The 24788-nt window shown below is 62.9% G+C and overlaps 1 protein-coding gene across 1 annotated transcript in view; it reads left to right on the plus strand.

Annotated features, from left to right (window-relative positions):
- The first annotated feature begins 13209 nt into the window (after positions 1-13209).
- ZBTB46 (zinc finger and BTB domain containing 46) overlaps positions 13210-24788 on the plus strand; it is a 64351-nt gene continuing 52772 nt past the window's right edge. Inside the window, exon 1 of the mRNA XM_030309155.1 lies at positions 13210-13263. The gene's annotated coding sequence lies outside the window, so the exon portion shown is untranslated. The remainder of the gene's footprint in view (positions 13264-24788) is intronic.

Consider the following 24788-nt stretch of genomic DNA (forward strand, 5'->3'; position numbering starts at 1 on the left):
CCGCCCCTCACACCTCGCGGGCCTCACACCAAACCGCCCCCACACCTCGCGGGCCCTCAAACACCCCGTCCCTCACACCTCATGGCGTCTCATACCAGCTGCCCTCACACCTCGTGGCGCCCCACACCTCCCGCCCCTCACATCTCGCGGCACCTCACACCTCCCGCCCCTCACACTTCGCGGCACCTCACACCTCCCGCCCCTCACACCTCGCGTCGCCTCAACCTCCCGCCCCTCACACCTCGCGGCGCCTCAACCTCCCGCCCCTCACACCTCGCGGCGCCTCAACCTCCCGCGCCTCACACCTCGCGTCGCCTCAACCTCCCGCCCCTCACACCTCGCGGCGCCTCAACCTCCCGCCCCTCACACCTTGTGGCGCCTCAACCTCCTGCCCTCACACTTCCCGCCCCTAACACGTCGTGGCGTGTCAACATCCCGCCCCTCACACCTCGTGGCGCCTCACACCTCGTGGCCCTCACACCTGGTGGCGCCTCACACCTCGTGGCGCCTCACACCTCGTGGCTCCTCACACCTCGTGGCCCCTCACACCTCGCGGCGCCTCAACCTCCCGCCCCTCACACCTCGCGGCACCTCACACCTCCCGTCCCTCACACCTCATGGCGTCTCATACCAGCTGCCCTCACACCTCGTGGCGCCCCACACCTCCAGCCCCTCACACCTCCCGCCCCTCACATCTCGCGGCACCTCACACCTCCCGCCCCTCACACCTCGCGGCACCTCACACCTCCCGCCCCTCACACCTCGCGGCGCCTCAACCTCCCGCCCCTCACACCTCCCGCCCCTCACACCTCGCGGCGCCTCACACCTCCCGCCCCTCACACCTGCCGCCCCTCACACCTCGCGGCGCCTCACACCTCCCACCCCTCACACCTCGTGGCGCCTCACACCTCGTGGCGCCTCACACCTCCCACCCCTCACACCTCGTGGCGCCTCACACCTCCCGCCCCTCACACCTCCCGCCCCTCACACCTCGCGGCGCCTCAACCTCCCTCCCCTCACACGTCGTGGCGCCTCACACGTCCCGCCCCTCACACCTCGCGGCGACTCAACCTCCCGGCCCTCACACCTCGTGGTGACTCACACCTCGTGGCGCCTCACACCTCCCACCCCTCACACCTCATGGCGTCTCAACATCCCGCCCCTCACACCTGGTGGTGCCTCACACCTCGTGGCGCCTCACACCTGGTGGCGCCTCACACCTCGTGGCGCCTCACACCTCGTGGCTCCTCAAACCTGGTGGCGCCTCACACCTCGTGGCCCCTCACACCTTGCGGCGCCTCAACCTCCCGCCCCTCACACCTCGCGGCGCCTCAACCTCCCGCCCCTCACACGTCGTGGCGCCTCACACGTCCCGCCCCTCACACCTCGCGGCGACTCAACCTCCCGGCCCTCACACCTTGTGGCGACTCACACCTCGTGGCGCCTCACACCTCCCACCCCTCACACCTCGTGGCGCCTCACACCTCCCACCCCTCACACCTCACGGCGCCTCACAGCTGCCGCCCCTCACATCTCGAGGCGCCTCACACCTGCCGCCCCTCACACCTCTGGGCGCCTCACACCTCCCGCCCCTCACACCTGCCACCCCTCACACCTCGCGGCGCCTCACACCTCCCACCCCTCACACCTCGTGGCGCCTCACACTTCCTGCCCCTCACACCTCCCGCCCCTCACACCTCGCGGCGCCTCAACCTCCCGCCCCTCACACCTCATGGCGCCTCAACCTCCCGCCCCACACACCTCCCGCCCCTCACACCTCACGGCGCCTCATCCTCCCGCCCATCACGCCTCGCGGCGCCTCACACCTGCCGCCCCTCACATCTCACGGCGCCTCACACCTGCCGCCGCTCACAACTCCGTGCGCCTCACACCTCCCGCCCCTCACACCTCGCGACGACTCACACCTCATGGCGCCTCAACCTCCCGCCCCTCACACCTCGTGGCGCCTCACACCTCGTGGCGCCTCACACCTCCCGCCCCTCACACCTCCCGCCCCTCACACCTCCCGCCCCTCACACCTCGTGGCGCCTCACACCTGGTGGCGCCTCACACCTCGCGGCGACTCAACCTCCCGCCCCTCACACCTCGTGGCGACTCACACCTCGTGGCGCCTACACCTCTGGCGCCTCACACCTGGTGGCGCCTCACACCTCGTGGCCCCTCACCCCTCGCGGCGCCTCAACCTCCCGCCCCTCACACCTCGTGGCGCCTCAACCTCCCGCCCCACACACCTCCCGCCCCTCACACCTCACGGCGCCTCATCCTCCCGCCCATCACACCTCGCGGCGCCTCACACCTGCCGCCCCTCACATCTCACGGCGCCTCACACCTGCCGCCGCTCACACCTCCGGGCGCCTCACACCTCCCGCCCCTCACACCTCGCGATGACTCACACCTCATGGCGCCTCAACCTCCCGCCCCTCACACCTCGTGGCGCCTCACACCTCGTGGCGCCTCACACCTCCCACCCCTCACACCTCGTGGCGCCTCACACCTCGTGGCGCCTCACACCTCCCGCCCCTCACACCTCCCGCCCCTCACACCTCGTGGCGCCTCACACCTCCTGCCCCTCACACCTGGTGGCGCCTCACACCTCGTGGCAGCTCACACCTCGTGGCCCCTAACACCTCGCGGCGCCTAAACCTCCCGCCCCACACACCTCCCGCCCCTCACACCTCACGGCGCCTCATCCTCCCGCCCCTCACACCTCGCGGCGCCTCACACCTGCCGCCCCTCACATCTCGCGGCGCCTCACACCTGCCGCCCCTCACACCTCCGGCGCCTCACACCACCCGCCCCTCACACCTCCTGGCGCCTCACACCTCGTGTCGCCTCACACCTCCCGCCCCTCACACCTCCCGCCCCTCACACCTCCCGCCCCTTACACCTCATGGCGCCTCACACCTCCGGCCCCTCACACCTCCAGGCGCCTCACACCTCCCGCCCCTCACACCTCCTGCCCCTCACACTTCGTGGCGACTCACACCTCGTGGCGCCTCACACCTCCCACTCCTCACACCTCGCAGCGCCTCACACTTCCCACCCCTCACACCTCGTGGCACCTCACACCTCGCAGCGCCTCACACTTCCCACCCCTCACACCTCGTGGCACCTCACACCTCGTGGCGCCTCACACCTCCCACCCCTCACACCTCGTGGCGCCTCACACCTCGTGGCGCCTCACACCTCCCACCCCTCACACCTCCTGGCGCCTCACACCTCCTGGCGCCTCACACCTCGTGTCGCCTCACACCTCCCGCCCCTCACACCTCCCGCCCCTCACACCTCCCGCCCCTTACACCTCGTGGCGCCTCACACCTCCGGCCCCTCACACCTCCAGGCGCCTCACACCTCCCACCCCTCACACCTCCTGCCCCTCACACTTCGTGGCGACTCACACCTCCCGCCCCTCACACCTCATGGTGCCTCACACCTCGGGGCGCCTCACACCTCCCGCCCCTCACACCTCCAGGCGCCTCACACCTCCCACCCCTCACACCTCCTGCCCCTCACACTTCGTGGCGACTCACACCTCCCGCCCCTCACACCTCATGGTGCCTCACACCTCCAGGCGCCTCACACCTCCCGCCCCTCACACCTTCCGCCCCTCACACCTCGCGGCGCCTCAACCTCCTGCCCCTCACACCTCCCGCCCCTCACACCTCGCGGTGCCTCGCACCTCCCGCCCCTCACACCTCGTGGTGCGTCACACCTCGGGGCGCCTCACACCTCCCGCCCCTCACACCTCCCGCCCCTTACACCTCGTGGCGCCTCACACCTCCGGCCCCTCACAACTCCAGGCGCCTCACACCTCCCGCCCCTCACACCTCCTGCCCCTCACACTTCGTGGCGACTCACACCTCCCGCCCCTCACACCTCGTGGTGCCTCACACCTCGGGGCGCCTCACACCTCCCGCCCCTCACACCTCCCATCCCTCACACCTCACAGCGCCTCAACCTCCTGCCCCTCACACCCATGGCACCTCGCAACTCATGGCTCCTCACACCACCCATCCCTCACACCTTGTGGAAACTCGTACCTCCCGCCCCTCACACGTCATGGCGCCTCACACCTCCCGCCCCTCACACCTTGTGACACCTCACACCTCGCGGTGCCTCACACCTCCCGCCCCTCACTCCTCGCGGCACCTCAACCTCCCGCCCCTCACTCCTCGCGGCGCCTCAACCTCCTGCCCACACACCTCCCGCCCCTCACACGTCGTAGCGCCTCACACCTGCCGCCCCTCACACCTCCGGGCGCCTCACACCTCCCACCCCTCACACCTCGTGGTGCCTCACACCTCGCGGCGCCTCATACCACCCATCCCTCACACCTTGTGGAAACTCGTACCTCCCGCCCCTCACACCTCGTGGCGCCTCACACCTCCCGCCCCTCACACCTTGTGACACCTCACACCTCGCGGTGCCTCACACCTCCCGCCCCTCACACCTCGCGGCGCCTCAAACTCCCGCCCCTCACACCTCGCGGCGCCTCACACCTCGCGGTGCCTCACACCTCCCACCCCTCACACCTCGTGGCGCCTCACACCTCGTGGCGCCTCACACCTCGTGGCCCCTCACACCTCGCGGCGCCTCAACCTCCCGCCCCTCACACCTCGCGGCACCTCACACCTCCCGCCCCTCACACCTAGCGGCGCCTCAACCATCCGCCCCTCACACCTCCAGGCGCCTCACACCTCCCGCCCCTCACACCTTGTGACGACTCACACCTTGTGGCGCCTCAAACTCCCGCCCCTCACACCTCGCGGCGCTTCACACCAGCCGCCCCTCACACCTCGCGGCGCCTCACACCTCCCACCCCTCACACCTCGTGGCGCCTCACACCTCGTGGCGCCTCACACCTCCAGCCCCTCACACCTCGTGGCGCCTCACACCTCCCACCCCTCACACCTCATGGCGCCTCACACCTCCCACCCCTCACACCTCGTGGCGCCTCACACCTCGTGGCGCCTCACACCTCCCTCCCCTCACACCTCCCGCCCCTCACACCTCCGCCCCTCACACCTCGTGGCGCCTCACACCTCCCGCCCCTCACACCTCGCGGCGCCTCAACCTCCCGCCCCTCACACCTTGCGGCGCCTCAACCTCCTGCCCCTCACATCTCGCGGCGCCTCACACCTGCCGCCCCTCACACCTCGCGGCGCCTCACACCTCCCACCCCTCACACCTAGCGGCGCCTCAAACTCCCGCCCCTCACATCTCGCGGCGCTTCACACCTCCCACCCCTCACACCTCGTGGCGCCTCACACCTCGTGGCGCCTCACACCTCCCGCCCCTCACACCTCGCGGCGCCTCAACCTCCTGCCCTCACACCTCTCGCCCCTCACACCTCGTGGCGCCTCAACCTCCCGCCCCTCACACCTCGCGGCGCCTCAACCTCCCCGCCCCTCACACCTCGCGGCGCCTCAACCTCCCGCCCCTCACACCTCGCGGCGCCTCAACCTCCCGCCCCTCACACCTCGCGGCGCCTCAACCTCCCGCCCCTCACACCTCGCGGTGCCTCAACCTCCTGCCCCTCACACCTCCCGCCCCTCACACCTCATGGTGCCTCACACCTCCCACCCCCACACCTCGTGGTGACTCACATCTTGTGGCACCTCACATTTCTCTCCCCCCACACCTTGTGGCGCCTCACACCTCGTGGCGCCTCACACCTCCCGCCCCTCACACCTCTCGCCCCTCACACCTCGTGGTGACTCACATCTTGTGGCACCTCACGCTTCCCTCCCCCCACACCTTGTGGCGCCTCACACCTCGCGGTGCCTCAACCTCCTGCCCCTCACACTTCCTGCCCCTCACACCTCGCAGCGCCTCACACCTCCCGCCCCTCACACCTCATGGCGACTCACACCTCGTGGCGCCTCAACCTCCCGCCCCTCACACCTCGCGGCGCCTCACACCTCCCGCCCCTCACACCTCGCGGCGCCTCACACCTCGGGGCGCCTCACACCTCCTGCCCCTCACACCTCCCGCCGCTCACACCTCGTGGTGCCTCAACCTCCCGCCCCCATACCTCGTGGCGACTCACACCTCCCGCCCCCACACCTCGTGGCATGCCGGTCAACACCAGGAGCCACATTGGTGCCTTTCTCTCAACTGCAGTCCAAACTCTCCCCAGGGTTTACCGTTTTCCCCGTGTGTGTCCTCTGTCCCAGGACCCCACCCAGGATACCGCACACGAAGAGTTGTCACGTCTCCCCACTGTGGGCGGTGCCGCTGCCTCACACCGCCCCTGGTCTGCGTGGCCTGGACAGGCCTGAGGAGCACTGGCCGGGTGTTTTGTGGAACGCCCTTGAATCTGGGCTCGTCCGAGGCATTTCCTCATGATTACACCACGTTATGAGTTCTGGGGAGGAATGCGACAGAGGCGAGCGCCCTTCTCATCACGCCGTGCCCGGGGTGCCCGCCGTCCCACGACACCCCTGACGGTGTTCGCCTGTCACCTGGTGAAGGCACTGCCTGCCAGGGCTCTCCACAGTCAAGTGTCCCTTTCTCCATCCTCTCGTTCAGAAGGGGTTCTCCGGGCCCAGTCTACACTCGCGGCGTGTGTGTGGGTTCGCCCACCTCCCGGAGGGGAAACCCACACGACCCCTCGGGGTCCAGGAAGATCCGTCTCCCACACGTAGCTCTTCATCGCCGGGTGTTTGCGCTCCAGGGTCCCGGCTTCTCGCTTCGTGTGCTAGCCCCGCACTGGGTTGACTTGCCACTTGGTGGGACCTGGCTCTGGCTGTCTTCCTTGCCACCCCCACGTCCCTCTGTTGGTTCCTGAGCACTTGTGTCTGGCAAGACCTGCTGCACGCACGCTCAGCCTGCGGTTCCCACCCCAGCCCGGGCGTCAGCCATTTCTCCCAGATGCCCTCCTCCCAGGTCCCCAGTGTCACCAGACACGCTCTCACTGATCTCTCTCTCTCTCTCTCTCAGAAGTTTTCTTTTATTTGTTTTTTGGGGGGGTGGAGAGAGAGAGAATCCGAAGCAGGCCGCACGCCGTCGGCACTGAGCCCGATGTGGGGCTCAAACTCACGAACGACGAGGTGGCGACCTGCGCCGAGGTCAAGAGTTAACCAACCGAGCCGCCCAGGCGCCCCGCTCTTGCCGACCTCTTGACTGAGCGTTATCACCTGGCTTCCTCCCACAACCAAGGAGTTCCGTCTCGCTCTCCAGACAGAACACCGCTGGCGTGCGGGAGGCTCCGTGCGCTCCACGAACGTTGCCCGACAAGTGAATGAGGGAGGGGGCCGTTGAGGCCGGGGGCTGCCACTGCTCAGCGTTGGGGCCTCTCCACGGCCAGCACGCGGACTCCAGAAGACACTCCTCCAGCGGGAGTGGAGAGGCACGTACTTGTCCCCGGAGGGTAGAGCCCTTCGTCCGGCAGGCCTGGGGGGGGGGGGTAACCCTCGGCCGCCTCTGTTTCCTCCTCCTCCCGGCTGCTAGCCCAGGAGGGCCAGGTGACCCTGGGCGAAGACTCCCTCGCCGCCCCCACGGGGCACAGAGTAGGCGCTCGGGAAGGGGGCCCTCGTCTCCTCCTTTCCGGCCAGGACAGAACCCGGCTGGGCTGCGGCTGACATGGCTCCCCAGTGCCTCCCCCACCGTGTCCTGGCCTCGCCGCTCCTGGATGGGACACCGGGGAGGGCCAGGTGTCCCTTTCACCTGCCGTGACTATCTGCAGCCATCGCCAGCCTTTGCAACGTGAGCCTCGGTGGCTGCGGCCCTAGGGAGCAGCTGCGTTCCTCCGGTGGAGACTGAGGCGCCTGGCCCCCTTGCCCTGCTCCAGAGCTGACTGGCTGGTTCCCCGAGGCTGGGTTTCCAGAGCCCGCCTGAGATGGAATTTCAGCCCCAAGCCCGCACCCGCAGCGGGTAGCGCTGCCTCCTGGCTCCGCCGGGCAGGGACCAGTTCACGGACGCAGCTTGCCGTGGCCCCCGGGGAGCAAGGGCTGTGGAAACCCCATGTGGGGTGGGGATCAGGGAAGCATCCCCGGAGGACAGGATGCCACCACGGGGACCCCAAGATGAATAGGGGACAGGAGGTAAAAGGAAGAGGAGGGACAGAAAGACGAAGGACTGGACCCGCAGAGGTGGCCGGGGGTCAGATGATAAAGGGACCTGGGCGGGTGGAGGACGCTGGGGTGGTAACACGGGAGGGAGCCCAGTGCTACCCCTCTGAGCTCAGGCGGGCTTTGGACAGCTGAGACCCCAGAACCGGGCCCACCTGGGTCTGTGGAAGGCTGGTGGCCCCCAGAGACAGACCTGGGGGGAGAAGGAGGCAAAATGCCCTCTGACCGTGGCCAGGCCAGGGCAAAGTCGGTGGTCAGGCCGAGCCGTCCCCGACCCCCTGAGGACAGGCCCCAGCACTCCCCACCGTCCCCTGGGGCTGCCCAGGCCACGCCCCAGCTGCCGTCCCACCCCTGTGCTGGCCCGGCCGTGCAGCTGGCACTAGATGGTAGCTGTGCTCTGTCCCCCCCCCCCCACTTCTGTTCCATTCTCTTCCCGCCCTTTCCCCTCTGCCTGCCAGGCCCTTGGCCCCCAGACGCGTCTCCAGCTTTCTGCTTCTGTTCTCTGACACCAGCTCCTCCCGGGGCACACAGCAGGTGTGGCCCAGCCTCCGTCCCGGAGGGCAGGTCTGGGGGCACAGCCCCTGTGCTGGGGCCTGAGGGTGCTGGTGGGAGCGGCGGCTCAGGAAGGAAGGGTGCTGGCGGTTGTCAGCGGCACTTCGGAGGGACGGCTGGGGGTGAGCGCTTGGAACGGAGACGGGGCGGCAGTTGGCGGTGGCAGCTGGACGGGCGGTTGGGGCTTGGCAGGGGCGCCGGCCCGGAGGACAGCTGGGGTGGGGCAGCCGCGGGGTTGGCAGGTAGCCCCTGGCCCCGAGCGACTCCGGAGGGTGGTCTCGGGGAGGCCCAGCGGGAGAGCAGGGCCAGCTGGCCACAGACGTGGGCGGGGCGGGGCCGTGCTGCAGCCTGGAGCCGCCTCGCCTCGGCCGGGGCCCGTCCACCCGGGGTGACGTGCAGGGGCGGGTCCCGCGGGGCAGCCCCAGCATCCTCAGGCCCGCCCTGCCCTCGGCCCCTCTGCCTCCCGGTCGGGTCCTGCTTCCAGCAGGGGCTGGGAGAGGGCAGGGGCAGGTTCCGGGCAGCTCCCCGGGAGGGGGCAGGACTCCCAGGGCTGTTGCCATGGGGATGGCAGAGCAACACCACCGGTCGGAGAATAAACAGACAAGTTCTCCGACTGAAGTCAGCTCAGAAAACCCAGCTGGGGGAGCACGGGGGTGGGGACGCCGCCTGGGGGAAGGCGGTGTGGCGGTGAGGGCCTGGCAAGGGGGGAGCACGGGGGCTCCGGAAGGAAGGTGCGGGGGATGTCTGCTGCTCCTCCCGTCTTCCCCACGGCTCCCCCTGGGCTGTGCCGCACGGGAGCAAGCCCGTGGGCGGCAGGGCCCTGCTCCCGTGGTGGCATCAGAGCGCCCGGCATGAGGCTGGACCCCTGCCAGCTGCTCTGCCCTCCTGAAGCCTCACCGTGGGGGTGGAGGACAGGGCGGGGGCTGGCGAACACCTGGTGCAGGGGGCAGCGCCAGGACCTCATGGGGACCCCGCCGAGCCGAGTCTGTCCTTCAAAGGTGCGAGGGCGGGGGCAGCATGTTTTGGGGGGACTGCCGTCAGCAAGCACATCTGTGGGCCCGACTGCCTTCTAGCGCTTTGGCCCTCAAGCCCCCTACCCTGGCCTGCCGCTGCTCATTCTTTCCAGGCCCCCAGACCGTCACAAGCCTTGACACGTCTCTTGGGCAGGCTGCTGACAAGCTCACACATGTGGCTAGGGGTGAATTTCCAGAATGACCAGCTTGCAATGACCAGGGAGTGCAGAGCCTCAACCATCCGCTTCTCTCTTTCTTTCCCCTTTCTTTCTTTCTTTCTTTCTTTCTTTCTTTCTTTCTTTCTTTCTTTCTTTCTTTCTTTTCTTTCTCTCTCTCTCTCTCTCTCTCTCTCTCTTTCTTTCTTTCTTTCAAGTCTGTTTATTTGTTTGTTTGTTTATTGAAGGTGGGGACAGAGAGAGAGAGAGAGAGGGAGACAGAATCCCAAGCAGGCTCTGAGCTGTCACCACAGAGCCCGATGCGGGGCTGGAACCCACGAACCGTGAGATCGTGATCTGAGCAGAAACTGAGTTGGATGATTAACTGACTGAGCCACCCAGGTGGCCCTCGACCGGCCATTTCTTAACCTGTCTCGTCTACCAGCTTAGCCAGGGCAGGGGCCACATTCAGCTCACCAGTGTTCTCAGGCACCGTATCCCCTGCACCCTCTCAGACACCCGTCTGCGAGACACTGACCCTGCAGTGCTGCTGAGGTCATACCCTCGGTCCTCACCTGTTCTCAGAGCTGCTTCCACGGTGAAGCTGCCCTCAGAAAGGCCATCTGTTCGCAGACAGTGAGAGGCCAGCTGATCGTCAGGTAGCAGGTACTGCCTAGAGTCAGTGCCACGCCTCAGCAGTGAGGGGCAGGGCACGTCATCTGCACGGATGTCCGGGGGATCCAAGGAAGAGAGGAGGCTTTGCAACCCAGCCTGGCATCTGCCCACTGTGAATCCAATGCTGGCAGCAGCTTAGCCAACACTGGGCACTGATGAATGTGGGGTTCCTGGGGCCATGCAGCTAGTATCTCCCCATCGAAGCAGATGCACCGATGTGGCTCCAAGGAGTCCAGCTACATGATCCCCTTTTTCTCCTGGCTCTGCTGAGAGGCCACAGCTGTTGCTGTTGGCCGTTGGTTTCTTTGTGTGTGTGTAAATATAAAGGGGTTATTAGTTCACGGAACAATACCTATCTGGAGGTAGTCAGGCTTCAGGTATGGCTCGATCAAGCATCGCTGGGACTGTTCTCACTTCTGCCTTTTTGGTGTTATCGGCTTCCTCTTCAGGCTGCTTGCCCTCCTGTTAGTTCTTGGAGCAGAAAAGATGGGACTTTCAGTCCCATCGCTGGAATGCAGGAGACAGGTAACCTTGAGGCAGGGTAGGGGAGTGGTGGAGAGAGAGGGGCTTATTCCAGAACTCAGCAAGCCTTTCTGTCGGGAGCAGAAGCCCTGGGCTGTGATGGGCTCTGGTCCTGGTGAGACAAGGGCTCAGTTCTTGGGGGCAGGCCTGCTGAGCAACGACTGAGCACCACTGTGAGCTCTGACTGAGGTAGGCTTTGCAGCTCTCATTCCCGCACCCACAGCGGATGTGACAACTCCGCAAGGCTGTTGTCTTTGCGGAGCGTCTTAGGGGACTGAGACCTCTCGGGAGAGACTGGGCTCTCCGAGAGGAGGGCAGGCACCAGGGGTCTGGTCCTAATCCGTTTGGCCCCCTTTCCACCGTGGGCTACACCGTGGGCTACACTAGGCAGGCAGGTGGGGAGACTCCTGCCGAGAGCGCCCCCTGTCCTCTCGAAGGGAGGAGGCAGGTGACCCGCTGGACTCTCCCGGAGGCCTAGAGGCACCCGCGTCTTCCCAGGGCCACTGTGTCCACCCTTCACTTCCTGGCTGAGGAAACTGGGGCCTGCTGTTCCAGACCAGGAGGATGTGACTGCGAGGGTCCTCCACAGAAAGGCTCGGGAGGGGGCTCGCGGGCCGGCAGCGCCAGACCAGGCAGCGGGAAGGGAGTGCGGCGAGGGTGTCTGCACAGCCATTTCCAGGCGCCGGCTAGGAGTGAGGGAGTGTCCGGGCCTTTCATCGCTGGCTGCCAGACCGCGGCTCGCCCTTGTGCACTCAAGGAGAATTTCCCCCGCCGCCTGCCCTCCCGCTGCAGCCCAGTGAATGCCTCCTTACACATCCTGAGAAAGCATCCATAATGGCCCGCCGCCTCCCACCTCCCGAGGAATTCCGCGGCGCTCGGCCCCGGCCCCGCAGGGAGGCAGGGCGCAGACGGCCCGCGGAGCCTCGCCATTGGATGGCCGGGTCGTGCTCCACTCCTCTGCGCGGCTGGCTAGCCACAGGCTCACCTCCCTTCCCACCGCCGCGCCCGCGGGAGGAAGCGAGGTGGCCTTTGCCCCCGCACAGGCCAGCCAGGAATGTGGGGCCACGCTTCCCATTCAGCCCGCCCGAGGGCTCGGCTCGACGACAGCGGGGGCGAGAAGGGAGGCGCAGGGCCCATCCCGGGCAGCACGACTCCAGGTCGTGGAAGGGGGTGAGGGGGCCGGCGCCCCAGGCGGCTTGTTTCCCGCTCCTTCGCCCCTTCCCCGGGGGCCGCACCCGCGCGGGACGCACGACGCGGCGGGAAGGACCCCGCGCGCCCAGCCGCCGGCGCTCCTAAGTTGGCCGAACCCAAGCCCCCGGGGGCGGGGGCCGTCGCGTGGCCCGCGCCCCGAGGTGCCCCTCTCCCCGGGGGCGCCGAGGTCCGCCGACGGCGCGAGCGCGCGGCCACAGGCCCTCTCCAGCCGCGCGCCCCAGCGCCGCCGCGACAGCGCTTTCTCTCCGCACCGCGCGAGGTCCGCACCGCCTCCTGAGCAGGCGGGGAAGTCGCGAAGTTTGCGAGACGCGCGCGGCGGGACTGCGCATCGGGTCGTGGGGACAGCCTGTGGCCCGGGGACCCGCGCGCCCCCGAGGAAGAGGCGCGTGGGCCGCGCCGGGGAGGAAGGGGCGGGGGGGGGGCCCTAGTCCCCGAGCCCCATCTCCCGCCGCGGTGCTCGGCCCGCCGCTCGGCCCCCCGCGGGCACCCGCACCGGCGCTCCGAGACCCCCACGCCGCGCCGCCCCCGCCCCCCGCCAACCCAGGGGAGGGGGCTTCCCACAATGCCCAGCGAGCTCCAGCCCGCACTTCCGCTGTCCGGCCGCCCACGGGGCGGGCGGGGGGGGCCCGGAGGAGCCGACCCCCGCCGAGGAAACCCTCAACGACCCAGACGGCGCACGAGACCCGGGGCTCAGCGAGGGGCGGGGCCGGCGGCCGGGCCGGCGGGGGCGGGGCCCGGGGCGGTGGCCGCGGCCCGGGCGCCGCTCGGGCCACTCAGCAGCGGCGGGCGCGCGCCGGGGGGCGGGGTCAGGGTCCGCAGGCGGGGCGCGCGCGCGGCGGCGGGGGGCCGCGGGGTTGGAGCGGGCGCGGGGGCGCGCGCCGGCCTGACGGACGGACGGACGGACAGACGGACGGAGCAGCCGAGGCGAGCGCGCAGCTCGGACCCGCCCGGACGCAGCGCTCGCCTGGCGGCGGCGGCGATCACCGGCGCCGGTCCGGCGGCCGCGGCGCCCGCCCTCGCCCGCGCCCCATGGGGTCACAGGTAAGCGGCGCCGGCTCATTGTCCGCGCGGCCGGGCCGGCGCATCGCGGCCGGGCCCGGCCAGGGCACGCCTTCCGAGGCCGGGCAGCTCCGAGACGGGGCGCGGCCCCGCCGCCTGCTGCCCCGCGCCCCATGCCGCCCCGCCACGCGGGTGGCGCCCTCCTGCACGGCGATCGGCGCGCCCCGGCTGCGGCTTCGGGGGCGGCGGCGGCGACCCAGCCCGGCCCCCGCCGATCCTGAAGCTCGGGCGGCTCGGGGCGGGGCGGGCGGGGGCGGGTGAGGGGTCCCGCGGGGCTGAGCGAGGATGGCGGCGGCGGCGGCGGCGGCGGCGGCGGCGGCGGCGGCGGCGGCGGGGCTGCCCGGCGCCCCTCGCCCTCCGCGCCTCCTGCCGCTGCCGCCGCGATCCCTCCCCCGTCACCTCCAAAAGGGGAATTTTCCAGCTGGTAATTTCTGCTGCGTCAACGCCCGGCCCCAGGAGGCAGCCCAGGGGCGTCCTGGCGCCCCCCGCCCGCGCCGTCCCGCGCGCCCCCCGCCCGCGCCGCCGAGCCGCCGAGCCGCACCCGGACCCGCCCGCGCCGAGTTTGCCAAGAGTCGGAACTGCGGGAGGTGGGCGCAGGCGGGTCCCCGCGCCCCACCAGGCCTTTGGGGTCATTGTCTCCCCCTGACGCCGGCCACCGGCCTCGTCTCCATTTTAATTGCTGGATGAACCAGGGCGCAGGGGCCTCGGGGCCGGGTGGCCGGAGGAGCGCGGAGGAGACGGGGCGCGCGGAGCGGCCAGGGGCGCGCGGAGCGGACGGGGCGCGCGGAGGGAGCCGGGTCCGCCGCGAGCGGTGTCTTTGTTTCTCCGTAAATAGACATGTCAGTTTCACAGGGTAGCACGAGTCACTGTCTGACAACTCAATCCGATGGCAAATGGGGAATTTTCTGCGCCAGGAGGAGGGCTGTGGCTAGTTGGGGTTCCCCTGGCCCCGGTAACAAATTTATTATTTGTAGGTGTAACGGACCACGCACAATAGGGCTGGACCGAGGAGCCTGGGTACAAGCCAAAGGGGGTAAAGAACAGATATTTTCTGACACCGAGAAATATAAACAAAAGAAAGTTTGACTGAGATTCACGGCGAATTTCCTCGCGCTTTCCGTGCTACAATCTCAGCTACGCATTTGTGGAGGATTACGGTGGCAAGATTGTTATCAGCATTGTTTAAAGAAATGCTAATTAGGCAACGCGTTTTGCAAACTGCTGGGCGAGGACACCTGTGCGCGGAGTGCTCGCGTGCAGCTTAATCGGGTCAGTTGTAGAATCTTTCCTGTTGGATTTATTATCAAAGCTAACTTTCCGTGTGGGTAACAGACTTGTGGATTCACTGTGTGGCTGGCCCGCTCGCTGCCTGTACAAGGCAATATTTCCACTCTGCAGGAATGGAAAATAGCTCGTTCCTCAGAAAGAAATTTAGAGGAGGGTTTTTCACATGAATAATGAAGTAAACAGTAGTATTTTATCATACTGGAGTCCTTTCATTTGGTTTATTTTATGGTAGTTTTAGATATTTTGCACTGAAAACTGTGGGGTGCCTTGTTATTCCAGAAAGAATTAAGTGAATGATAGGCATGCTGAGGCAGAAGTTACTGAGATCTAAGCCCTGCGTCCCCTATAGAGTTAGTTGTCATCTTCATATTCTCTGCTGAAGGAGGGACGGGGGTGGTTATTGTGAGTTTTCTTTAGAAGATAGTGGAAGGTCCTCACTTTGGGCCTTTCCTGGAGACCAGCCTTAGGGAAGGCATTTTATTAAGCCTCTCGTTGACATCATCTTGGATATAAGAGTTTCGTTTTGATGAGACCATTTCTGCTCAGGTTTGCCTGTTTTCTCTCTGAAAATGCCTCGTTCCTGTGCCCAGACCCCGGTGATGTCCACCTTCTGGGGCTCAGGTGACTGCCGCCTAGAGGGGCACCACCCTCTTTGACGCTCTGTGTCCCCACTCAGTTATCCAGGGCCCGGTGATTCCCTCGCCCCGGTGACACCCGTGCTCCTCCGTCACACATGAGCACAGAAAGGGCAACGCAGACCCTGGAAAGGGCAAGATCACTCCTGGTTTAGAGGAAATGCTTAGGCCCGACGCCCTTTCGCTGTCAGAGGGTGTGTTATTTACAAACATGTTACACGAAATTAAGTTTTAAGAGAGTGAACTTTCCAACGTTATCCGTATGTGGGGCTTTTCAAATTAAAAGAAATTGGGCCACACTGTCCCTGTGGTATGTGTTTCTGGGACAGCTGTGTGGCCCTCCTGCTTTGTTCTCTACCAGAGGTCTTAGACCAGCCTGTACGAGCTGAGGAGACCCACTTAGTGCACGGTGCTTAGAAGAGCGCCCGGTCACCTGAGCTAATTCCTTCCTTTGCTGACACGTCATGTGCCCAGGTGCCTTCTTGGCTGCTGTGTTAAGGTGAGGGGAAGGTTCTAGAAGCCTCCGTCCCTCCTGTCCTCCTCACACCTTGCAGCACAGCACCTGCCACGGCAGTCCATTCTGGGGGTTGGCATTCCTTCCTGACCCATGTTCTCATAAAAATATAGGCTTTTGGGGCGCCTGGGGGGCTCAGTCAGTTAAGCGTCTGACTTCAGCTCAGGTCATGATCTCACCGTTCGTGGGTTTGAGCCCCGGGTCGGGGTCTGTGCTGACAGCTCAGAGCCTTGAGCCTGCTTCGGATTTTGTGTCTCCCTTTCTCTCTCTGCCCCTCCCCCCATTGATTCTCATTCTCCCTCCCTCTCTCTCTCTCTCAAAAATAAATAAACATTAAAAAAATGCATAGACTTTTTATTTCCTCTGACCTAACGTAATTTACCTTAAAGTCTGTTGAGTGATGGCACATTGCCCAGAATTCCCCTGTGTATCTGTCCCCTCCCCTGATAAAACATTGCTACCAGTTTCCTTTAGTGGGCTGGCTGCTAAGAATGAGGGGATGATTAAAAATCTCTGTTGAGGCCACAAGGCTGATTTAAGCGTTTGAAATACTGTGTCATCCTGACTGTGGTTCTGATGCCTTCGGCCCCCAGCTCTGGCTGTGCGTGGCCTGTGTGGCTGGGCCTCACGCCATGAGGTTAGGGAAGGGCTCCCTCTTTTCTGCCATTCCGGCCTGAACACTTTGCGTCTTACATGTGCAGACCCAGGCTTTGTGTTCTGGTTTGCTAGTGATGGCAGAATGTGGCCTGGGATGTTATTTGTAGATGAAAAAGTCATGGAAAACAGAGATAACCTTTCCTAACAAACTAGAAAGTTTTTCTGTTAAAGGGTAAAGAGAAACCAGGCCAGTTAAATTTGATCCTAGTATGATTTATGCAAAGTTTTCTGTTAAATTTCTTATCAATAATGCTATTTAAGTCATATTCAGATTTAAAAATTACTGAGTATTTTAAAACATCATTATTTGGACTTAAAACTCGCTAAGGTAGGTATTTTAGACTAGAAAAGTGAGAAATAATGTTCACGCAGTTTTGAACTTTGTGTGTTGACAGGTGTGCTTTTGAGTCACATTAGAGAGACACTCCCAAAGTTTCTTCTTTTTTTTAATGTTTACTTATTTATTTTGAGAGAGAGAGAGAGAGAGAGAGAGAGAGATTGGGAGTGGGAGGGGCAGAGAGAGAGGGAGACAGAAAATCCCAAGCAGGCTCCAGGCTCTGACCTGTCAGCACACAGCCTGACTCGGGGCTTGAACCCATGAATCTGTGAGATCGTGACCTGAGCTGAAACCGGGAGTCTGATGCTGGACGTACTGAGCCACCCAAGTGCCCCTGGCCCTGTTTGAATCTTAAAAACGTTTCTTTTCTCATCCTATCCCATTTAAAGTAGTAAAACTTCTTTTTTTTTTTTTAATGTTTACTTATTTTTGAGAGAGACAGTAACAGAGCATGAGGAGGGGAGGGACAGAGATAGAGGGAGACACAATCTGAACCAGGCTCCGAGCCTGATGCGGGGCTCGAACTCACAAGCTGTGACCTAAGCTGAAGTCAGATGCTTAACCGACTGAGCCACCCAGGTGCCCCTAAAGTAGTAAAGCTTCTGAGTGCCATTATCCTTTTATTTCAGAAGCTTTAAGTCAGCTTAGGAAATTTTGAGAGAAGCAGAAATGACTAGTTTCATTTAGAGACAGAGAACACGCTGGTACGGAAGGTAGCAGCTGGCCCAGGGTCACCCACAGGTTCACGGGCACACAGGCCCTCCTCAAGCGGCAGACCGGCTGCAGGCCTGGTGGTGGCCCCGTGCCCCACGAGGAGCCTGCCCCCACCTTGTCGGGTCAGACGCTCCCCTTCCCGGTGGGTCTGATGCATAGACCCACCCCGCATGCCCTCGTTGCCCCGGGAGGGGGTGGGGCGCTGGCGCCCGGCAGGTGCCGCCTCAGGCCCTGGGGTTGAGTGTCTCTGGCTCCCTGCCCTCGTGCTTCTCCACGTGTGTGCAGGGAGGTCGGCGCCGCCCGGTGTTTCCCAGATGGCGTGTTTGGGTCTGGGCCCTGGACCCTGGAGGCTGCGGGTCTGGGCGGGCCTGAGCCCGGGGTCGGTGGCCGGAGTCCCAGGGCTCCCAGGTGGAGGCCTTGTGCGTTCTCCTCCTGCTGCCAGAGAGCTCCTTGGTATGCGGGCCGCTTCCCGCGCAGCCTCCGGCAGACGGCCGGATATTTGCAGCGCATTGGGACTCTGGGGACTCAGCCGGGTGCCCCTTCCCTCCCAGGCGCCCTGCCCTCCGGGCCCTGCGGTGGCGGCTGGTGCGAGCTCTTCATGCTCCCCGTTTGGGTGCCTCTCCGTCCTGCTTCCTCCATCCGCTTCTGAGTCGTTAGAGGTGGCACTTTTCCTGTGCGACCTTCCGAGATGAGAGAGAGTTGGGGATGTGAGTCCTTGCAGACTGGACTCACAGTTGCTGAGCGCTTGGGGCCGGCCGCAGGGTGTTTTCCGTAACCACGCAGAGGTGCCTGTGCTGTGATTATTTGTCAAGAGAGCCCGAAGGAGTCAGGACGTGGAAGGGCGCACGGGTGGGCACTGGACAAGGCCCTCGCCTGAAGCCAGGGGGACGTTTCTGAGTCATGTCGCCCCGTGCAGTTCGGTAATTCCGCTCGGCTTGTCACAGACTACCTTTCCGTTTTTGCTCTTGGTCGTACGTGGGCAACTTTGGAAGTGGAAGTTTACAGGCCTTTCCACGGGGATGTGGTGGTTTTCCATCGCCTGTGGCGATACAGAAACACGTTTCTGTATCGTTTCGTTGTTTTTGTTTCGTTTTGTGTGAAGGCTTTTTTTCCTCCAACCTCAGAGTAGTTTGAAGAACTTTTCAGAGCTCCTTAGCCGACACTGTGCACTGGGGCAGTAACCACACATCTGTGTGGCCCACTGGGAGGCCGAACAAAGTGATTTTTAATACTGAGTAGGCTCGGCTTTCTCATTTTCTTTTCTTGTGTTGGCAGAATGAGACCAGAACAAGGAGTGAAAACGTGACACTGTCTTTGGGCGCCCCTTTGAATTAAAGTTGGAGGAGCATTCAACTCTTCATCTTGGGGTCGTGAGTTCGAGCCCCATGTTGGGTGTAGAGGCTACTTAAATGAGTAAATACACTTAAGAAAAAGAGAGAGAGAAAAGTTGGTTTGACACTTGCCCGCTGAACTTGGTTGGGCAATGTAGTGAACATTTGAGGAGTGGATAGGTGGTCTTCTGAACCTGTTGGCATCTCCTCTGCTCTGGCTTCCGGACTGCTGGTGCTGCTTTGCTGTCTTCGGCAGGGTGGAGACCCAGCTGGCCTTGCTGATGGGGCAGAGGGCGGCTGGCAAGGTTGCCCGCAGTACTACAGAGTTCTCCCGATGGAGAGAGCCACGAGTATTTCCAAGGTGTGTGTGTGCACTCGGGGCCCGAGGAGCAGGTTGGGAAGGGGTCAGCACTGAGAAGCACGCCTTCACTGTGTCCAGCACAGAGGTCGGGGGCTCGGTCAGAGGCCAGATGTGTCTTGCTGTCTTCTCTCCTGGGACCAGTAGGCATGCCGTCCTTGCACAGGGAGAGCGGACGGAGCACCAGCACGGCAGCCTCCCGGTGCACTGCCCACACCTGCTCAAGATCATTCACAATCCTCTTGCTTTTTACTTAAGCCGATCTTTGTCTTGTTTTAAGCAAGAATATCCACGAAGTCGTGCGTTTGATGTCGGTTACCCTTTTTGGGTGCCCACTAAAGCGAGCACGTGACTCTCAGTGCAGACACAGATTTGCCCAGGAGCTGTTCTGGAGCTGCCCTTGGTGTTGCTGTGGTGTGCGGGCCACCCCTGGGGGTCCACCCTTCTCTGCACAGCTGCCTTCCGCTCTGTGCCTCCAGAGCAGCCCACACACCACACTCATCACTCAGAAGGGCGCGTGCTGCGCTCTCCCCTTGTCTCCGCCCACAGCCCACGGGAAAGGTCCGGTGCTTCCACCCAGCGGCAGGGGCAAGGGCCACCGAGCTGTTGAATGGCCACCCCTGCCTGGGTTCTGGGTTCTGAACGCCGGCACCTTTGCCGCGTGGCTTTCCTGGGGAAGGGGCGGACTGTATCGTGATTCTCACCTTGGAGCCCCTCAGACAGCTTCAAAAGGATGCATCTTCCAGCTCTGCTGCACACCACTGACTTGGATGGGGTGGGTGCTGGCGCATGGGACACACAGGAGGTGCGGAACCACTCACACCCCATCTCAGACGGCCTTTGTGATCATCTGACTGGGAGCAGTACTCTAAGTTAGGTTGCTGTTGTATGAGTTTCCGGGACTGTCGTGACAAAACACCACAGACCTGGTTTCTACACAATGGAAATTCATTCTCTCATGGTTCTGGAGACCAGGAGCCCCAAATCAGAATGTGCGCAGGGCCACACTGTCTGCAAAGGCTGCAGGGGAGGACCCATCTGTTGGCAATCCTGGGTGCTCCTTGGCCTCTGGATGCATCATGCCAATCTCTTCTGTGTGTTCTCATGGTCTCCTCCCCTTTGTGTCTAGATTTCCTTCTTACTTTGTTTTATTTATTTTTTGTTAAAATGTTGTAATGTTTATTTATTTTTGAGACACAGAGAGAGAACAAGCTGGGGAGGGGCAGCGAGAGAGGGGAACGGAGGGTCCCAAGCAGGTTCTGTGCTGTCAGCACCGAGCCCCACGTAGGGATGAAACTCACAAACTGCGAGATCATGACTTGAGCCGAAGTTGGATGCTTAACTAGCTGAGCCCCTTAAAAATTTTTTTTAAGTAATCTGTATACCCAATTTGGGGCTTGAACTCATGACCCCGAGACCAAGAGTCACATGCCCCTCCAACTGAGCCTGCCAGCTGTTCCTGAATTTCCTTATTCTTTTAAAACAATTTTTTAATTTTTTTTAATGTTTTATTTATTTCTGAGAGGGGGGAGGGGCAGAGAGAGGGAGACACAGAATCCGAAGCAGGCTCCAGGCTCTGAGCTGTCAGCACAGAGCCCGACATGGGGCTTAACCCGTGAACCACGAGCCAAAGTCATACTTAACTGACTGAGCCACCCAGGCACCCTGGGATTTCCTTATTCTTAAGAGGGCATCAGTTACATTGAATCAACGTCTGCTATGATGACCTCACCTTAACTTGATTAGATCTGCGAAGACCCTGTTTCCAAACAAGGTCACATTCACAGGACTGGGCAGGGGGTGGGGGGGGGGTTAGGCCTGAACGTGTGGGACGTGATTTACCGTAGCTTGTATTTGCACGTTTGCACGTGTGTTTCTCAATCCTGCGTTAGTGAAGGTTCTCCGGTCGCCAGGCATCACCTCTCCAGCCGCTGGTCCCCGGATGGCACAGCAGAGGTGGCCTGTGCAGCAGGGCCAGCCCCATACCTGCCACATGCAGGGCTCTCAGCTGCCAGCAAGGCCCTTGCTTTGCTGAAGTGCATGTCCTGAAGGGGAGGTGACAAAGACAGACAGATGGACCTCTGAGACACAGATGGTGACCCCTTCCCCGGACAGGTACCCGGGGAGGCTACCGGGACCAGGTTCTTCTGGGTGGTGGTGAATAGGGCAGAGTGAAGGGTACTCAGTGGGGCTGGGGGTGGGGGGTACTCTGCTGCTGCTGCAGAGAAAGTGCTGGATGCACGTGTGCCCTGTGTGTGCCCCGATGGACGCATGTGTGGCCTGTGTGTGCCCTGCGGAAGCACATGTGCCCTGTGTGTGCCCTGCGGATGCACGTGTGCCCTGTGTGTGCCCCGGTGGATGCACGTGTGCCCTGTGTGTGCCCCGATGGACACACGTGTGGCCTGTGTATGCCCTGCGGAAGCACGTGTGCCCTGTGTGTGCCCTGCGGATGCACGTGTGCCCTGTGTGTGCCCCGGTGGATGCACGTGTGCCCTGTGTGTGCCCCGGTAGACGCACGTGTGCCCTGTGTGTGCCCCGATGGATGCACGTGTGCCCTGTGTGTGCCCCGATGGATGCACGTGTGCCCTGTGTGTGCCCCGGTGGACACACGTGTGCCCTGTGTGTGCCCCGATGGACGCACGTGTGCCCTGTGTGTGCCCTGGTGGATGCACATGTGCCCTGCGGACACACGTGTGCCCTGCGTATGCCCCGTGGAAGCACGTGTGCCCTGTGTGTGCCCTGCGGAAGCACGTGTGCCCTGTGTGTGCCCCGGTGGACGCACGTGTGCCCTGTGTGTGCCCTGATGGGTGCACGTGTGCCCTGTGTGTGCCCTGGTGGATGCACATGTGTCCTGTGTGTGCCCTGGTGGATACACGTGTGCCCTGTGTGTGCCCCGGTGGACGCACGTGTGCCCTGGTGGATGCACATGTGCCCTGCAGACACACGTGTGCCCTGCGTATGCCCTGCGGAAGCACGTGTGCCCTGTGTGTGCCCTGCAGAAGCATGTGTGCCCTGTGTGTGCCCCAATGGATGCACGTGTGCCCTGTGTGTGCCCCGATGGACGCATGTGTGGCCTGTGTGTGCCCTGCGGAAGCATGTGTGGCCTGTGTGTGCCCTGCGGAAGCACGTGTGCCCTGTGTGTGCCCTGCAGAAGCACGTGTGCCCTGTGTGTGCCCCAATGGATGCACGTGTGCCCTGTGTGTGCCCCAATGGATGCACGTGTGCCCTGTGTGTGCCCCGATGGATGCACGTGTGCCCTGTGTGTGCCCCGATGGACACATGTGTGGCCTGTGTGTGCCCTGCGGAAGCACGTGTGGCCTGTGTGTGCCCTCTGGATGCACGTGTGCCCTGTGTGTGCCCCAATGGATGCACGTGTGCCCTGTGTGTGCCCCGATGGACACATGTGTGGCCTGTGTGTGCCCTGCGGAAGCACGTGTGGCCTGTGTGTGCCCTCTGGATGCACGTGTGCCCTGTGTGTGCCCTGCGGAAGCATGTGTGCCCTGTGTGTGCCCTCTGGATGCACGTGTGCCCTGTGTGTGCCCCGGTGGATGCACGTGTGCCCTGTGTGTGCCCTGTGGAAGCACGTCTGCCCTGTGTGTGCCTCGATGGGTGCACGTGTGCCCTGTGTGTGCCCCGATGGGTGCACGTGTGCCCTGTGTGTGCCCTGCAGACGCACGTGTGCCCTGTGTGTGCTCTGCGGATGCACGTGTGCCCTGTGTGTGCCCCGGTGGATGCACGTGTGCCCTGGGTGTGCCCTGTGGAAGCACGTCTGCCCTGTGTGTGCCCCGATGGGTGCACGTGTGCCCTGTGTGTGCCCCGGTGGACGCACGTGTGTCCTGTGTGTGCCCCGGTGGACGCACGTGTGCTCTGTGTGTGCCCTGTGGAAGCACGTCTGCCCTGTGTGTGCCTCGATGGGTGCACGTGTGCCCTGTGTGTGCCCCAGTGGACGCACGTGTGCCCTGTGTGTGCCCTGCGGATGCACGTGTGCCCTGTGTGTGCCCTGCGGATGCACGTGTGCCCAGCTGCCCCACCAGGTCATAGCCAGGCAGTGAGTGAGGCTGGTGGGGCACCGTTTCAGGACGGGTTTAGCGCTTCCCGTAAGGTACACGGGAAAGCAAAGGAGCAACTGTTGAAACGCAGTCTTTGAAATGGAGAAAACTCCGTCTTGTGCTAAAGAAAACGTGGAGCTGAGGGCATCGTCGTGCCCTGAAGTGGCGGGGTCTGCGACGCTAAGCGTGTAGTAGCTGTGAGAGCAGGAGTGTTGCGGGGATGTGGACGAGGCCGTTGTGGTTTAGTGGGGTACGGTCCACACTCACAAAGACGTGGTCCCTCGAACACTGACCCCGCGCTCGCCAGGAGGTTCGGAGGTCGTTTAATGAGCCAGGAGCTCCGCTCGCCAGGCGGGCTGCTGGGGGGTGGTTGCTGCTGTCACTTCTGTTCACGCTCACTCGCGGTCCCCTGTGAGTGACGACCCGGAGAAGAGGGCCTGTCCCTGTGCAGCCCCAGAGCCGCGGCCTGCGGGTCCCATAGCACCTTAGAGTCTGTCTGCGTCTGCATCGCGGGATCACTCGTTCTCCCTAAACTACAAGCTGTGTGGGCCCCACCGCCTGATTCTTACTGACCCGGGGCGTTTTCGAACACGCACAGAACTGGCGAAAACGTCCTTGTCACGCAGCCGCACTGGTTCCCATTTCGCTGGTGTCCCTCAGCGTCTTGCTCTGGGCCGCGGGCTGGGTGGGGTTAGGGTGCTCTGCGGACCCTGTTTCCCTGTAAGGGCTGTGCTGTGGGGTGGCCGTGCCGGCCTGGATCCGGGTTCCCCTCGGGCTGTTGTGTCTTCGCTGTCGGTGGCTTCGATGGCACTTGCAGTGGTGCCTCGGGGACCTCATTCACGTTTATCTTATACCGTTTGTTGGTTGAAGATCGGAGCTGTTGCTGTAGCTGCTTGCACCTGTGACCTTAAGGAGCCCCCCACTGGCCCCCGGGAGGGTCTGGGATCAGGCGCAAGGGGCCGTGTGCATCGTGCGGAGCGTCTACAGGAATGATGTCCACATCAGAGGGCTCAACTCATCATATCTTAAAGCCCAGTAGTTTTTACGTTTTGGTGACTGCTTTTTTTTTTTAATTAAAATATTTTAAATATTTATTTATTTTTGAGAGAGAGAGACAGAGAGAGAGACAGAGACAGAGACAGAGTGTGAGCAGGGGAGGGGCAGAGAGAGAGGGAGACACAGAATCCGAAGCAGGCTCCAGGCTCTGAGCTGTCAGCACAGAGCCCGAGGCAGGGCTCGAACCCACAAACCATGAGATCATGACCTGAGCTGAAGTTGGATGCTTAACCCGCTGAGCCACCGAGGCACCCCTGGTGTCTGCTTTTATTTTTTATTTTATTTTATTTTTTTTTTAATTTTTAACGTTTATTTATTTTTGAGAGAGAGAGAGACACAGAGCATGAATGGGGGAGGGTCAGAGAGAGGGAGACACAGAATCTGAAAACAGGCTCTAGGCTCTGAGCTGTCAGCACAGAGCCCGACGCGGGGCTCGAACTCACGGACCGCGAGATCATGACCTGAGCCGAAGTCGGCCGCTTAACCGACTGAGCCACCCAAGCGCCCCTGGTGTCTGCTTTTAAAAACACGTGTGCTTTGGGGGCTCCGAGTTTGGAATTTTCCTGTTA

Source organism: Lynx canadensis, chromosome A3 (assembly GCF_007474595.2).
Source record: "Lynx canadensis isolate LIC74 chromosome A3, mLynCan4.pri.v2, whole genome shotgun sequence".
Classification (NCBI taxonomy): Eukaryota; Metazoa; Chordata; class Mammalia; order Carnivora; family Felidae; genus Lynx; species Lynx canadensis.